The sequence below is a fragment of the Phragmites australis genome, chromosome 6 (assembly GCF_958298935.1).
Source record: "Phragmites australis chromosome 6, lpPhrAust1.1, whole genome shotgun sequence".
NCBI classification, from domain to species: Eukaryota; Viridiplantae; Streptophyta; class Magnoliopsida; order Poales; family Poaceae; genus Phragmites; species Phragmites australis.
The window spans coordinates 31239774-31256722 of NC_084926.1; positions in this window are offsets into that span (position 1 = coordinate 31239774).

Genomic DNA, 16949 nt, shown 5'->3' on the forward strand with positions numbered 1-16949 from the left:
CACCTCCCGGATCCATGCCTCCCAAGGCCCCTGCCTCGGGATGATCGGGCCACCTTCCCGAAGACACCAGGGTGATTTAGCAGTCCCTGGAAAGATCTACCGAAAGGGAAGCACCGGTCGTGCTTTGCCTACCAAGAAGTGACGGGCATTAAAGACCTAGGCTGATGGGCGTCATTCTGACACCTTGGCGTAATGAAGGCTATCCTGACACCCCTGACAGTGCGGCGCTGGGTCGTAATTGGCGACTGGCTCGCCACACTCGAGGGGGCAGGTACCACAATAGTTACCACAGTGGATATTTACCTCCCCGATAGGATAGAAAGTAGTTATCCGGGATAAGACCCAGTAATTCGGTCAGGTTTTAGATATTTGTATATTATGATAACTTGCACGCCAAGCTACACATAGCCCTATAAATAGGGGGCCATGGTCGTCTGGGGTAGGAGGCGGAGAAAAAGAGACAGAGAGAGACAAGGCGAACAAAAAACGGTGGTGACGGACACAGAACACGCATCACAGCAAACCTGTGATTCTCCCTACAGATCGATCCATTTTTCTACCATTAATATACTACTCGTGGTGTTCCTTCCTCTCAAACGCTTGAGTCTTCTCCTTATAAGAAACTCTCGCCGTATTTGCTGGGGCAAGACGAACTCTTGCTCCAATATTACCCAAAAACGGAAAATGGATGTATGTGTTTAGACCAACTTTTGCTAAATACAGACATGCATGCTCGGAATTTAGCCATATCCTTTTTTTAATTTGATCGGAAGCTCATCTATAGTGGATTTGGTGGGGTGTATGTACTTCCAAAATTACAGACTAGTTTTCTATATATATATATATCCACGATAGTGCTATTCTATCCTCATCCAGCCCACTCCGCCAACAGCAGGTCGTCGACCCACTCCCAGGGCGTGCTCTTGTGCCTGCTTTCTCGCTTGCGCCACATGCCCTCACTCGTCCGCTCGCCATGCGCCCTTGCACTTAGGCCTCCTCGCCCGCGCATGCCACATGTCCCCCGCTGATCGCGCCCGGATCCCCCACGCCCACCACTGCGCCCCATGCGCCCCACCCTCGTACGCTACTACTCACACACTGAAGACTACTGAGAACTATTGATATTACTAAACATACTATTGATACTACATGTAACTACTGACAACTACTGGCATTACTGATATAAACTACTGGTAACTACTGGAAATTATTGACACAAACTACTGAACAAAATTTAATATGACTTTAAAATACTAACACTACTGAACACAAACTACTAATCTACTGAACAAACCACTGATATTTTTGGTAACTACTGACAACTACTGATACTACTGAACAAACTATTGACCAAAACTGCTGAAACTACTGAACAAAACTATTGATACTAGTGGCAACCATTGACAACTACTAATACACTACTAAACAATTTTATTATGACTTAGAACTATTGATGACTACTAACAGTACTGAACATTACTGAACAGCTACTGATATAACTACTGACAACTACTGAAGCATCCGACCTATAGTAAAAAGCATTCAATCCATAGTAAAATTTAACACTTCTACTTGAAAACATCCAACCTATAGTAAAAAGCATTCAACACATAGTAAATTTGAACACTTCTACTTGGAACACATAGCAAAGATCCTGAAACACTTCTACTTGAAACACATAGCAATGATCCTGAATAGTAGCTATGAATAGGATCCTGAATAGCGTCACTTAATACTATCGAATTAAAAAGGTCGCTTCAATATTGAATATTTTAATATTATTTTTCCTGTCCAAATAGTGTTTTAATAAAATTAAATTAAGTTTTTAAGGTTCACGCAGCGTGCAAATAATACCAAATAGTATATGAATAATACTAAATAGTATCCAAATAGTAATTCTCGAATATAAAATTACACGCATGAAGTAGACTAGTTGTTGAAGTATATTATAATATTATATCCTTATATTTAATAATATTAAAATACTATTTAAAAGTAACAAAAATACTAAAATATTCAATATTGAAAGTGACCTTTTTTTGATTTAGTAGTATTAAGTTATGCAATTCAGGATACTATTCATAGCTACTATTTACAAAATGCTATTTAGGATCTTTACAGGTTGGTGAAACCAACAATTCAACCGATTACACAGTAGTTATAAAAATCCTACTCAGTACTCGTCATTCTTATCACTAGCTTATTTAAGGAGTAGCAAAGCTTTCTCTGGATATCCCTAGTTATGAACATATGTGATAAATATTTATCGTCACCTCAACTAGTTTGATTCAAAGGGAACACTTCTCTATGAACACAAAGTTCTCCTCACCCTATTATAGCCATGCCAGATGCAGGGATTACCTGAGAACTACCAAAGATGTTTCTCCTATTGGGTACATAGCATAAAACTCATCTCATATAGACAAACTAGAAGAATTTTCAAAGACAACACTATTGAAATATTATAACTTAAATAGTATTACATGAATACTATCTATGAATAGTATCCTGAATACTACTGAATAAAAAAAGTCACTTTCAATATTAAATATTTTATATTATTTACTATTCAAATAGTGTTTTAATAACATTAAATTAAGTTTTTACGGTTCATGTGGTGTGCAAACAATACTAAATAGTATCTGAATAATACAAAATAGTATCTAAATAGTAGTTCTCGAATATAAAATTACACATAGGAAGTAGACGAGTTGTTGAAATATATTATAATATTATATCTTTACACTATCGCACGCTAATGATAAACATTGAAAGGGACGCATGTGAGCCATCATGTTAATAGTGAATAGTCACTCATACCAATATTTATCTCTCAAGAGTAATTAATAGACAAAGCTGAACCTTATCTAGATATGAATATATTCAAAGTTACTATTCAAATTTGAGTTACTATTCACTATTAACAAGATGATTCACCTACATCCCTTTCAGCACTTATCGTTAGCGTGTGAAGATGTAAGGATATAATATTATAATATACTTCAACAACTTGTTCACTTTCTACGTGCAATTTATATTCAAAAATTACTATTTTGGATAATTCAGATACTATTTAATACTATTTGCACACCATGTGAATAGTAAAAACTTAATTTAATATTATTAAAATGCTATTTAAAAAGTAACAACAATAAAAAATATTCAATATTAAAAGCAACCTTTTTGATTTAGTAGTATTAAGTGATGCTATTCATAGCTACTATTCACAAAATGCTATTCACGATCTTTGCGGGTTGACAAAACCAATAATTCAGTTGGTTACACAGTAGTCGTAAAAATCCTACTTGGTAGTCACCATTCTTATCGCTAGCTTATTTCATGAAGTAGCAAAATTTTCCCTGGATAACCCTAGTCATGAACATATGTGATAAGTTTTTATCATCATCCCAGGCAGTTCCACCGAAAAGAAACACTTCTTTACAGACAAAGAGTTCTCATCACCCTATTATGACCATGCCAGATACAGGGATTATCTAAGAACTACCGAAGAGGTTTCTCCTATAGGGTACATAGCATAAAAAATCGGCTCATATAGACAAACTAGAAGACCAAGGGATTTTCAAAAACAACACTACTTCATTTTCACAAGCATAGTTTACAAATGGTTTTCCCTTTCGAGAACCCCAAATACTTACACACACGGAGGATTACTTTACAGCGACAGTGACACAAATCCTTCTTTTAGTATAACTATTTTTACAAGGTGGACTTAATACTAGGAGTGAGATAGGGAGTGCTAAGGATGCTCTGACTCTTCTCTGGATGCTGCTCGATGGCTAGTGGCTGGTGTGTGGTGGTTTGTTCCCTTCTGTTGCCTGAAGCCTCCTTTTATAGCTGTGCAAGGAACTCCTTTCCTCCTTTATTTAATCTGATCTAGGTACTTAGGTAGTAGCTTGGAATCTCAAGGTCCAAAATATATTCTCTACCAACGGAACGTGAAGCCAAATGAAGCCACCTGCTGGTTGTCTTCATGCGCATGGAATCTGTTTTGTTTTTTTGAATTATTGGTGTCTTCTTTTGATGGCGGAACGCGTATTTTGGCCATTAGAGAGCATGTGAGCATATAGTCTTCTAAGCATGTGACTATGTAGTCTTTTATGTGGCCATTAGAGAGCACCTTATCGGTACCATATACATTCGAAGGATAATATTCTCGACATCTTTCATCTTTCAATGGATATGTCTCTTTATATAGTTTTTCTTTTTAAGATTCAACCTAATTATAGTCTTTTTAAGATATATTCTTTTTTTATTTTGTCCATGTCCGACAACATCTATATTGTTTTCATTTGAGAATGGGATTTCAAATCTTTCATCATATGCTTTCTTCATTTATTCAAACTTATCACTCATCTATTTTTCGTAATTCATTTAGGATTTTCTTCTTCATTTCTATCTTCCATTGTTGTAATATTGATTCAAAATTTTCTTTGACTTTCCAATATATGTATAAACCATCCAAAGGATCCACATATTTTATTAGGCATTCTTTATAGGTGAGCTTTTTTTAAAACTCTTCTTCCTTGATACAAGATACTACTGCCAGAATGTTTTTATTCTTTGCTCTTTTAAATTTGTGAATATAATCTTTAACACCTGGTTCTATGTAATAATTTATTCCCAATATTTTTCAAGCTTGGTTTAATGCTTCATCAAAATTTGCATTTTTTCCCCTTGATATTCCTCCTCCCAATTTTGAATCTATCTTTTGAGATTATTTCTTCAAATTATATGTATATTCCTGGCACCTTTCCATTTAATACAACATATATAGGCTTCGGCTCTATTACCTCTGGATTTTCTGATGTAGGTAGTAATTTCTTTATCATGTAAAAATATTCAGCAAGACTATTTAATATTGATAGCATATATCCTCTTTTTTCTCGCCTATAAACCAAAATTTATCTAGTATGCATTCTTGTACTTCATCTAGGGTTATATGATCTTTTGGCTTAAATTTATATGAATTTGGTAGGAATATTCTTAGCTTATTTTCGGATCCAAAGCTAAATGATTCAGCTCCGCTAAAATTCATCGATCTCTTCATACCTACAAAATAGATGAACGAGAAAATAAGTCAGGCATATTATTATCTTTTCCTTTTATATGTTCAAAAACTACTTTATTGCCATTTCCAGTAATAATATCTTCGAATAAAACCCATCTTCCAGTAGAACTCTTCTTGCTATTGATATGATTATAATATCTACATATGGCTTCATAGTCTGTTCTAATCGTAAATTCTTTGAATCCTGAATACTGTCGAAAAGAGTTTATTGCATATATTATTGCCGAAATTTCTCTATCAGTATTATTTACAGTTTTTAACTTGTAACTTCCTGAAGGATATCTACATATTTTTTCTTTTGTTTTTGAGGAATATTTATTGGGTTTTTGCTTTAATATAGCATCACGTCCTTCTTTAGAGGCGTCAATTTTGATAATGAAATAATTATCATCTAAAGGTAACTCTAACGGTTTTAAATCCATAACCTTTTTCTTTTATCAATTTTACTAATTTTATGTCTTGTGAGTTGAAGTACTTTTGACCATTCTTTCTTAACTTTACATATAATGGTGTAGCAAGCTTAGCCAGATTATCTATATAATTTATCGCAAATTTATAATTCCTAAAAATTGTTGTAGAACTTTTTTGTCATTCACGACACCAAGGAATTGCAAGATTTTCTTTGCAATATGCTATTATAGATATATTTTACCTTCTCCTATCTTATATCCAAGAAAATTAATTTTTTCTTTACAAATTCTACTTTCTCAACCCACTTTGTTATACCTTTCTAAAGAATATTTCAAGGTGGGCAACACGTTCTTTATAAGTTTTTAAAAATATTAACAGATCATCTATATAAACTCTTGGTCATCATCAAAAATATTTTGTATTTTCCTCCGAAATAATGTAGGCACATTTTTTAAGCCTAAATATATTAAATGTCATTCAAAATGTCCTTGTAAAAATATGAATAATTTTCATTCTATAGATTTTTCTGCTATCTTGACTTGCCAAAACCTAGTTTTCAAATCAAAATTTGAAAAGTATTTGTTACCTTGTATCCTACTAATCCATTCTTATTTATTTAGATTATTATATGCATCTTCTACAGTATTATCATTTAGCATTTTGTAGTTTATCACCATATTTAATTTACCCCTTACTATTTCAGAATAATTTTTTACTATAAATACTGCTGATCTATGTGGACTTCTACTTTCTCTTATAGCTCCTAATTTTAATAATTCTTCAATATGCATTTTAAACTCCTCTATGTCATTTGGAGTGCTTTTCATAGGGCATGTCTTAATTATATAATCTAGGTTTATAATTTTTATCTTACATACAATAGAATTCTTTTCCCAGTGTTTCATTAGTATTTCTCCAATTATTTGGATATCTTCTAATCTTTATACAATCTTCTCTATATCATTTTTAGATTTTATATCTTTATAAAAATTTGGTGCGAATGATTGTAATCCAATGTATTTTATATAAGAATTTGCTATGTAATATTCTTCTCTGCTTGTATTAAGCTCATTTTCTTTATATTTGTTTGATAGCTCATTGTCTATTCTATATTCAAGATTACCATTTTCAACATCAAGATTGTTATTTTTTTGGTGTTGCGTTCCTTCACGTCTCGTACTTCTGAGATAAATGGTATATTGTGCTGGTATGAAATAAATGTATTACATTGTTCATATATAATTTTGGTTTATAAAGAATATTGTAAAAACCTTAATGCAATTATCATGTCATCGTTTATCATAGATAAGTCTTGTATTGTAATTTTATCTATTATGTATTATGTGTCATTTATTAATACATCAATATTGTATGCTAATTGGTAATGGATTTTTCTTATTCCTGGCATATCAGTGAATGTCTCTACTTTATTATTATTTATTGTATATACTATTTTAGGATATTTTACAAAGTATTTATTATGAATAATATTTTTTTGCATCACGTGTCTACTAATACCAATATTTTATATGTAATATTTGGTTTTAATTTTACCTTTACTGGAATTCTTATTTCTAATATTTATTTAAATGACAACTAACTATATTCTTATTTTCAAAGTTTGTTATAACATCTTTTAAATGGATTATCTTGTCACATCTACTATTTTTAACACTATAGTTTGCTCCTGTCCTTCCATATTTTCTATAAACTCATCTTCTTTCAAATATGTATTATCAATTTTGGTTTTTATATCATCTAATCATATATATGTATATGTATGTATATATATATGAATGTTTAAGACTCTTCCAATGTATTGTGGCAAATAATCACCATTCCCGAAATCTTACGCGACGGCTAAAACATAGCTTTAGAGTATGCCCCAACCAGATCTCACCGTACTTGGCGGCCAATTTGATTTGCCACTAGTTATAGGATCTAAATTTAAATAAGTTGAGTTTTGACCCTCTCTCATCGGAGTCACTGATTTTTTAAGATAATGGAATAGTGAAATATCCAGCTTCACGTCGTTGCATTACATATGGCTTTACATTCCTTTTTTTTTCGCTGCGACGAAGCCTTGCAAAAATAATTTACCTATGCCCCGTGCCATCCACGGATCCCTCCACGGGATGTAGCAATATCCGGGCAGAAACCATGCATGCATGACAGCCAGAAGTGCGCAAGTTCGATCGTGCAGCGTCGTGTGCGTTCGCATCTACGCCGACGTAACAAAGGTTTTCGCTAGAACACGACGAGTGATCCAGGACGGCCCTGCCTGTGCGCGTGCGCGTGCGCGCGATCCATTGTTTTATACAGGCGCGTTGCACGCGTTCGTGAGGAAATCGGGTGGTGCATGCACATTCGGCGTGCAGTGGGTGCTCATGCTCATGCTTCCACCACTATTTTGCCTGCAGTGCAATGTATAGGTGCTTCCGCTATTCTTCCAATTCGCCGGTGCACGGCAGCACGGGTGCCAATGGAGACACTTGCAGACGCCCACTGCTCGATCGTGGCGCATCAACTCATCTTAATATGCTTGCTGTGTCGGATTCCTTGTCCATGTGTGTGTTCATAATAAATTGGATAAAAACGATCGCAATGGACTATATATGTTGCAATATATCCTTAAACATTAAAATTAAGCAGTTGCTGCCTAATACCAATCCCTTTCTCTGTAGTATCATAGTGGCCTGCAATTTCCTTGTGCTTAAAAACAGCTTAAACTTCTCTCTTAGTTGATTCGGCAGAGCTCTGCCCTTTTCGGAAAAAAGACGTTTAAACTTTAAAGTTTTGGCACAATTTGCTCACCAATTTATATACGCTACTATTACCCAATATGTCATTACTATCGGTTTCAAACTGCATCAGTGTCCGCTTGAAACTGACAGTGATACCGATACGAGAACGGTGATATTCTAAGAGGAGTGTAACCTACTCTAGTAAGATAAATTGTAAATATGTAAATGCGAAAACATAAATGAGGTAGAGAAACAAACTTACTATAAGAGATTTTTATTCCGTGGTGGCACATGAGCCACCTCTAATCTACGTTAGAGCTCTACAAAGGATATGCTCCCGGATGCTAAGTCTCTTCCGATCATGACTCTTGAGTTATCAAGCCACTAAGAAAAGGTCTCACCACTAACCTCTTTTCCGATCACTTGTACATCGTCTTCACTTCGGAGCTTTAGTGCCAAAGACAAGGGCCTCCGTATCCCTACGCAATATTCTTACCGCCACTCCACACCAAGTCGGAGGGTCAACAAGTTACCGGTGAGTCATAAAGACTCCAAGACACCGGCGTACTTCTCGGTACACGGTTGGATCACTCTTTGATTTACTCTCTAGGTTGCAGCACCTAACAACACTTCTCTCTAGGCCTAATAGCACTAATCACTCTTTAATGATGTGCTAAATTGACTTAGATGAACATTTTAAGCACTTTGGTAGCTTGGATGTCTTCTCAAGTGCATATGGGATTCTCTGGACTCTAGAAGCATACCACACCTTTAAATGACTGAATTGAGGGGTATTTATACCTCAAACTCGCCAATTATCCGTTGCCCCAACGGCTCAGAGAAACTATGAACATCGGATGATCCGGTGATAATAGTAGTACAAATACCGGATCATCCGGTGAGTACATCAGATGAAACTAGCCGTTAGAACCCACTCAAACTCATTTGTGAACACCGGATTATCCTGTGATGACTCACTGAATAGCAAACAAATGCACCAGATTATCCTATGTACACATGTTTATTTTGGAGCTCTCTGAAAATAATAGTCTGGTGTGTAAATTTTGTAAACATCGGATCATCAAGTGAGGCAAAAGACTCCACTTCAAACTTTCTATGAACACCATACTATATTTCATTGTTCTCATCGGATTATCCGATGTAGGACCAGACTAATTTTGATGTGAGCACCGGATTATTCGATTAGACAAATTTCAGCAGAACAACATTATGTATTTTGGGTATAACTTTTCGCTCTGAACTCTGATTTTGATGATCTTGGGCTCTATGGAATTATTGTAAAGAGCTCTACAAGATTATATAGAAAACCATCCTATTTGATCACATCAAAATTCATGGAACAAGTCTAATTTATTTATCTCTTTGTTCCGGCTTCGATGATTTCTCTTTCGTTGCATCCATGAGACCTCTAAAGCATATACTTGATAAATATGTTAAGCTATTGACTATATTGTCATTAATCACTAAAATCACATAGAAGCCCTAAAGATGTTCCACTCCAATATTCCTAAGGGTATATTCGCTACAACCAAGTATCACTGCCGATTCGTGTTACGAACCAACATGGATAGTTGGTCATAAATCTGATGTTTCTGGAGCGAAAAAAATTGAAAAAAATTCACCTAATTTTTTGTGCAAAATATGTGTGGTTGTGGTTTGTGGGAGTCAAACCTGTAATCTGACGTCTCCCACGAAGCGTTCTTACCATTCCACCTCACAGTTATAGCTGATGGTTATAGGATAATTTATTCCTTAGTAAGTTTTACTTTTGACCATGTATTATTTTACTTGGTGTATTTTGAACCAACTTTAACAATAACTTCCACTTTGAACTATATATTTGATGCTAATATTTTGATTTGCACCGTATTTAAATGAATCGATCTTTGACCATACTCACGTGACAAGAAATTTCATACACCTTAGCTCTACGTATACATTTGGGGGGGGGGGGGGTGGACTATTGTTTACAGACCAAACTTTCATCCTCTTGATTCATTTTTATTTGCATGCTTCCCCTTTGGCCTTATGTTGCTAGAGGCGTCTCTCTATATTGCGTAGGATGGCATCGAGTTTAAGGCCCTGCTGACCATCTAAAAAGTAAACATCCTACATGTAATATGACCATCTGATTACCTATTCGCTAGCATTGCATAAATAGGTGTTGAGCCAATGGCGAGGAGGACATGACCGGGGTGGTATGGTGGTGTACGTGGCAACTTGAGGTGGTGGCGTCAGTGAGGAATATAAGCAGGCAACAAAATCTATTGATGAAAGTGTAGGGGAACGAGCAGGCTATGCTAGCCTAAAATAAAAAAAATTCTACCGCATTCACCCAGAAATTCATGCTAGTAGGAGACCATAGATCATTACCGCTCGACGCGAAGTGCAGCGGAAGAAGAGTTGGAGTAGACCGATCCAACGTCATGCGCGTCAAACTCCTCGAGCAGCTTCTCGATCAAATCCACGACCAACCTCGCGCAGGTGGTCAAGCTCCTCGACCAACTCCGAGCAGGTGGTCGTGCTCCTCCACCAACCCCGAGAAGGTGGTCATACTCCTGAACCAACCTCTTCGAGCAGGTGGTCGTGCTCCTCGACCAACTCCGAGCAGGTGGTCGTGCTCCTCGACAAACTCTGAGCAGGTGGTCATGCTCCTTGACCAACTCATGTTTGACTCATCGAGAAGATCAGCGCCACAATAGTAGCAGTACGTCTACGGTATTCACACATATTGGGAAAAAATACCGAGCGCCGATGTGCTTGTACCACACACGTGGCTAGGGTTTTGGGAGATCGTGTGGAAGGTTGCGGTTAGGGTTTCGGAGTGACTCAATCTTGACATGCCCTACCCACGCCTCTCCTTATATAGAGCTCACCAATAGGCTCCCACGTTGGAAACCCTTTAGGACTCTAACTTCTCATGGATCACAATCCAATCAAAACCCATATATGAATCTATCAGTGATATGGGAACTAGGGGTCCCGAGTCCTGAGACCAGAACAGTAGAATGCCACATGGCGCTTTCCCTCGGGACTATCTCTCTGAGGTCCGAGAAGACCCAGTTCCGGGAGGGGGTGCTCGGGGCCATGAACAGTGGTCCCCGAGTACCCGAGTTCCCCGAGGACCCGAGAAGGTAGTTCCAGGAGAGGGCGCTCGGGGCCATAAACAGTGGTCCTCGAGCACCCGAGAAGGTAGTTCCGGGAGAGGGCGCTCGGGGCCATGAACAGTGGTCCCCGAGCACCCAAGTTCCCCGAGGACTCGAGAGGTCACAGTTCCAGGTGAGGGGGCTCGGGGCCATGAATAGTGGTCTTCGAGCACCCGAGTTCCCCGAGGACCTAGGAAGCCCCTTGCCGGTGGACCCCACAAGGGCTCAGCGATGAGGTGTCAACTGGTGAGAGGCCCAATGCTGCATTTAAGAGGGACCGTGGCCTGTCACTTCCAACCACTCCCCCCACGCCTGCTGTCAGTCCCTGCCACTGCCTGGCAGGGAGACGTGCGGACATTTAATACGGCGGGTCCCATCGCGCGTTATCCGGCGCACCTTGGGATATTGTCACTGGGCTCGAGGCATATCGCCTGCCGTCCTGCTGCGTCAGGCCTGCTCTAACCGGGCGGGCACGTGGGGTTGCTCGGTGGCTGCCCGGTGGACCCTCCCTGCTGCACCCGCTAAAAAGTGGCATGATGACGACAGGACCGGTCGACGACGCATTTGCAACTCCTCGTAACATCAAACTGCAGCCCCATGATGGTTGCTTTCCATTTATGGCTCATAGGGACTCGTGCCCTCCTTTCTGGGCACGCCAAGCCTCCCCGACGGGATATAAAAAGGGGAGCGCACCCTGGTGAAGGTGGACAACAGACGGCAGACAAGCTAACAAAGTCAGGACACACGAAGCTCGAAGCAAGACCGAAGCTCTAGACTTAGACAAAAATCCTTGTAACGCAAGAGATCCAGACAAAGGCATTCCCAGAGCATTTATAGCATACACACAGGAGTAGGGTATTACGCTCCGTGCGGTCCGAACCTGTCTAAAATCCCTCGAGCATTTACTCCACTAGTATCCGATCATCCGTCTCACCTGCATCCCACATACTCTCATTTAATTCACGTACGAGGTAGATTCAGAATCATCCCCCTGGCCGAATCTCAAAGGGGGTCCCTCCAGATCCCCGCTTGAGGAGTTCATCCTCCGACAGAATCCAATTCGCATGTTTTATTCCAACCCATTAAGTGTGTGACCCGTCAGGTTCATGTACAACTACCTACGACTCGAAAACCCTTTCCAAACCGAATTCAATAGCGGTCCCGAGCAGGACATGTTGACTCCTGAGTGTACATAAAAGATTATATCGACTGAACCTTGATATACACATGCACCGATCCTTTTGCCTCAAGATACCAGTCAAGCTCAAGGCGAGATACGTGCCACCCTTGTGATAGCTCGACCATTCACTCGATCAAGTAGTGTATTCATCATGATTAACTCTTTAATCATATTGGCATGGTTATACACTTTCTCAATCCAACTACCTCGAGGGGCCCAAAAAATATCTCCCGTTATCAAGGAGGGGCAAATTTCATCTTGATCGCTCATACCCCACGACATGTTTCATGACAAACCCGAAAACTACCTTTATGACTATCCAGTTATGGGATAGCGTTTGACAGCCACAAAGTATGTCACTACACATTCTGGGAATCAATGACGACCTCATGTCTAAGAATCCTATAGGTACACCATTTGAGATAACAACTGATGGCACATCATAAATAACATCCCAGCAATATCTCAAGATGGGTCTATCCAACATCAAGTTCTCTAACATAAATTTCCACATTATTGACCTGGTATCTTTATACCTATGATCCATGAAACATGATCATCAATAATTACATGTGCTGGTCTTATGTATCATCACAATGATATGCGATCAAGGATCAACTAAGAATAACATCATGATATAAACAAAGAGTTTCATGAACAAGTCACATACTTGCCAATCAATGTAAATGATAGTCATTCTTAGAATAACATATTATTCGGTAGTACATGAACATAGACGTGTGATACAATCATCTCTATGATTGCCTCTAGGGCATATCACCTTCAATCTCCCACTTGCACTAAAGTCAATCATGTAAGTATCTAATACACATAGATCTCATGTGCGCCTCATGCTTTGGGAGTGGCCTTGTCAACAGATCAGAAATGTTCAAAGAAGCATTTATCTGATTTGGGAGTGAGCTTATCTGACGTCAAACGTTTACATAGGCCTCACAACCCCATATCTTAAGGAAAGACAACTCGGGATGCTTCCCCGTCCATATCTCATATGGTGTCTTCTCTACAGCTTTAAATGGAACCTTATTTAAAGTGAACGTAGTAGTTTCTAGAGCGTATCCCTAAAAGGATAATGGAAGATCAGATTGGCTTATCATGACCGGACCATGTCCAACAAAGTCCGGTTCCTCCATTTGGACACTCCATTCCATTGAGGCATCCCCGATGGAGTCAACTATGGAACAATTTCACATTGCTTTAGATGATCACCAAACTCATGCCTCAAATATTCACCTCCACAATCAGATTGCTGAAATTTAATTGTCTTGCCAAGTTGATTTTGTGCTTCATTATGAAACTCCTTAACTTTTCGAAGGACTCAAACTTATGCCTCATTACGTAGATGTAACCATATCTACTAAAGTCATCGGTAAAAGTAATGAAGCACTGAAAACCACCTCTAGCAATAGAGCTCATTGGTCCACATACATCAGTATGTACAAGGGCCAACAACTCAATTGACCTCTCTACTTGATGGGTGAAACGCACCTCAGTCATCTTGCCAAGTAAACGAAATTCTCATGTATCAAATGATTCAAAATCAAATGAATCAAGAAGACCATCTTTATGGAGCCTTTGCATACGTTTCTCATTTATATGACCTAAGCGACAATGCCAAATAAAAGTGAGATTCAAATCATTAAACCGAGGCTTCTTCGTATTAATGTTATAGACAGGGACATACTCAAGATCTAGAATATATAATCCATTCATCAATGGACAATTTCCATAGAGCATACCATTCAAATAAATCGAACAACACTTGTTCTTTATTATGAAATCATATCCATCTTCTTCCAAACATGAAGAAGAAATAATGTTTTTTCCCAAGGCAGGAATGTAATAACAATTATTTAATTCCAAAACTAATCCTGAGGGTAGCGATAAGGAATAAACACTGACGGGCAACACAACAACTTTTGCACCATTACTGACACGAGCATCCATCTCGCCTATTGCACACTTCTTAGTCCTTTTCAGTCCCTGCAACGATTTGCAAGTATGAATCATCGATCCGGTATCAAATACCCATGAGTCTTTAGGATGAGTAGTAAGATAAATTTCAATAACAATTATACCTGAAGTGGAAGTCTTACTTCCCTTCTTCTTCTTGAGTTCTTTCAAGTATAGCTTGCAGTTACTCCACCAATGGCTAGGCTTATGGCAGTGGTGGCAAGCATCAGAAGCAGCAGAGCCAGCATTGGACTTTCCAACAGGTTTAGGCTTTGAGCTCGAGATCTCATCTAACGCTTTAGCCTTGGCCTTGCGCTTTCTCTTCTTGCTATCTTTCTGAACCATCATCATATGACTAGAGTTTTTCTTAATGCTTTCCTCAGCAGTCTTAAACATCCCTTGCAATTCAGCCATGCTCTTCTCCATGCTATTCATATGAAAATTCAAAATGAACGGTTCGAAGCTCGCAGGGAGCAACTGGAGAATTACATCCATAGCCAACTCAGGACTAAGGGGAAAACTAAGTTTTTCAAGGCTCTCAATGTAATCAATCATCTTGATCACATGAGGACTAACTGGACTGCCTTCTGTTAACCTGCACGCAAACAAGGACTTGGAGGTGTTGAACCTCTCGGCCCTAGCTTATTTCCCAAACATGCCTCAGAGTCTCACAATCATATTGTGAGCATCCATGTTCTCATATTACTTCTGAAGCTCAGAGGACATAGTGGCAAGCATGAGACAGCTAACATCGAGTGAATTGTTGGTATGCTTCTCGTAAGCCCTTCGATCAGCGACAAATGCATTATGAGCTGGTTCATCAGGATAGGGAACCTCTAAAATATAGTCATTTTTCTCTTGTTTAAGAACAATTCTCAAATTTCTATGCCAATCTATAAAGTTTGTTCCAGATAACTTTTCTTTTTCAAGAATCAAACGCAAATTAAAACTGGAATTGGTGTTAACAGTAGGTGCCATGATCTACAACAGAAATAAATATGCAAAGTTTAGCACTATGTTTATGTAAACCTTTCATTAAACAATTTAACAAAAGATATTCCCACTATATGTTTGGAAACCGTTTCCCTCTAACGACATATAGTGGAACAACATCCATATTCAACTAGGTTCTAGTGAGCTTTGGCATCACAGCTAGAAGCTTAGGTGACATAGGTAAGCAACATCTTGCTAATCACATCCCTATGTGACTCGTGTTTGTTGGGTGGTATCGAATACCTCGGCCCCAACACTATACCCCAAAGCTCAAAACCGTTTTGATAACTTTGTTAAGTAAACCAACACTATGAGTGTGGATGTCCGACATCCACCCTAACTGGTTAAGGTAAAAGATGGCACCCTGCTCTGGCAGACCTACTAAACAATGATCAAAACCTAAGTAGGTTAAGCTATTGGAAGTGCATCAATTATTCTTAATTTTTCTCAGGGAAGCTATTCTATCATGTGAACATATCCATCTCATAGAAAACATGAATAAAATAGCATGACAGGAACATAAATAAGCATCACATGCAACCATATTAACTATGACATAGTATGACCCTTCACATGGTGATCTCTATCGCCATGGTCCCTATCTTCCGATGCATCATGCTTCGAGTCTTCATGGTTATGTATTAGTCTATTAAACCTAATAGCACTAGACAAATTACACGAAAATATGAAGCATCACATGCTGGCACGTAGGCTGTTATACAATAACATGACAGCCTTGGGCTGCAATTAACCATGACACACAGGTCATGATAATTACAAACATGCATCACATAAGGCCATACTAGTCACTACATTCTCTGCAAAAATGAGTTAAGAGTGGAATGAAATTCTAATATCTCAACGTAAAGATGTTATCTTTATAATCCCTAGGCTCAGACTGCACAGATTGTATCTATGAAATCTCTATAAAAATCTCATCGGATGGATCATATCAAGCCAATTTTGAGTCATTCACATTGCCTCAATTTTCATTGGATCAATCATATTGGTCATCGCATGAGGTTTATGGAAACAATGACAACACGTACAACCTTGATATGCTATTCTTTCGACCACTAAGCGGCGTGCACTGTTAGCCCCGATGGTTATTCCTGCCAGTAGGGGCAAGTCGCTCGTGCGGCCAGGTGGGAGCTAATATTTTGGTCGTATGGTTCCATCGACTCGCACCTGATCCGATCCAATTACACCATATCATGCAGCGACCAATACATCACATGAACTGATCACTAAAATAATAGATCCAATCTATTACTACCACATATCACATATATTTGACCGATCCAGATCAGAACTATGCAAGATGGCTCTGATACAACTGTAGGGGAACGGGTAGGTTATGCTAGCCTAAAACGAAAAAATTTCTACCGCATTCA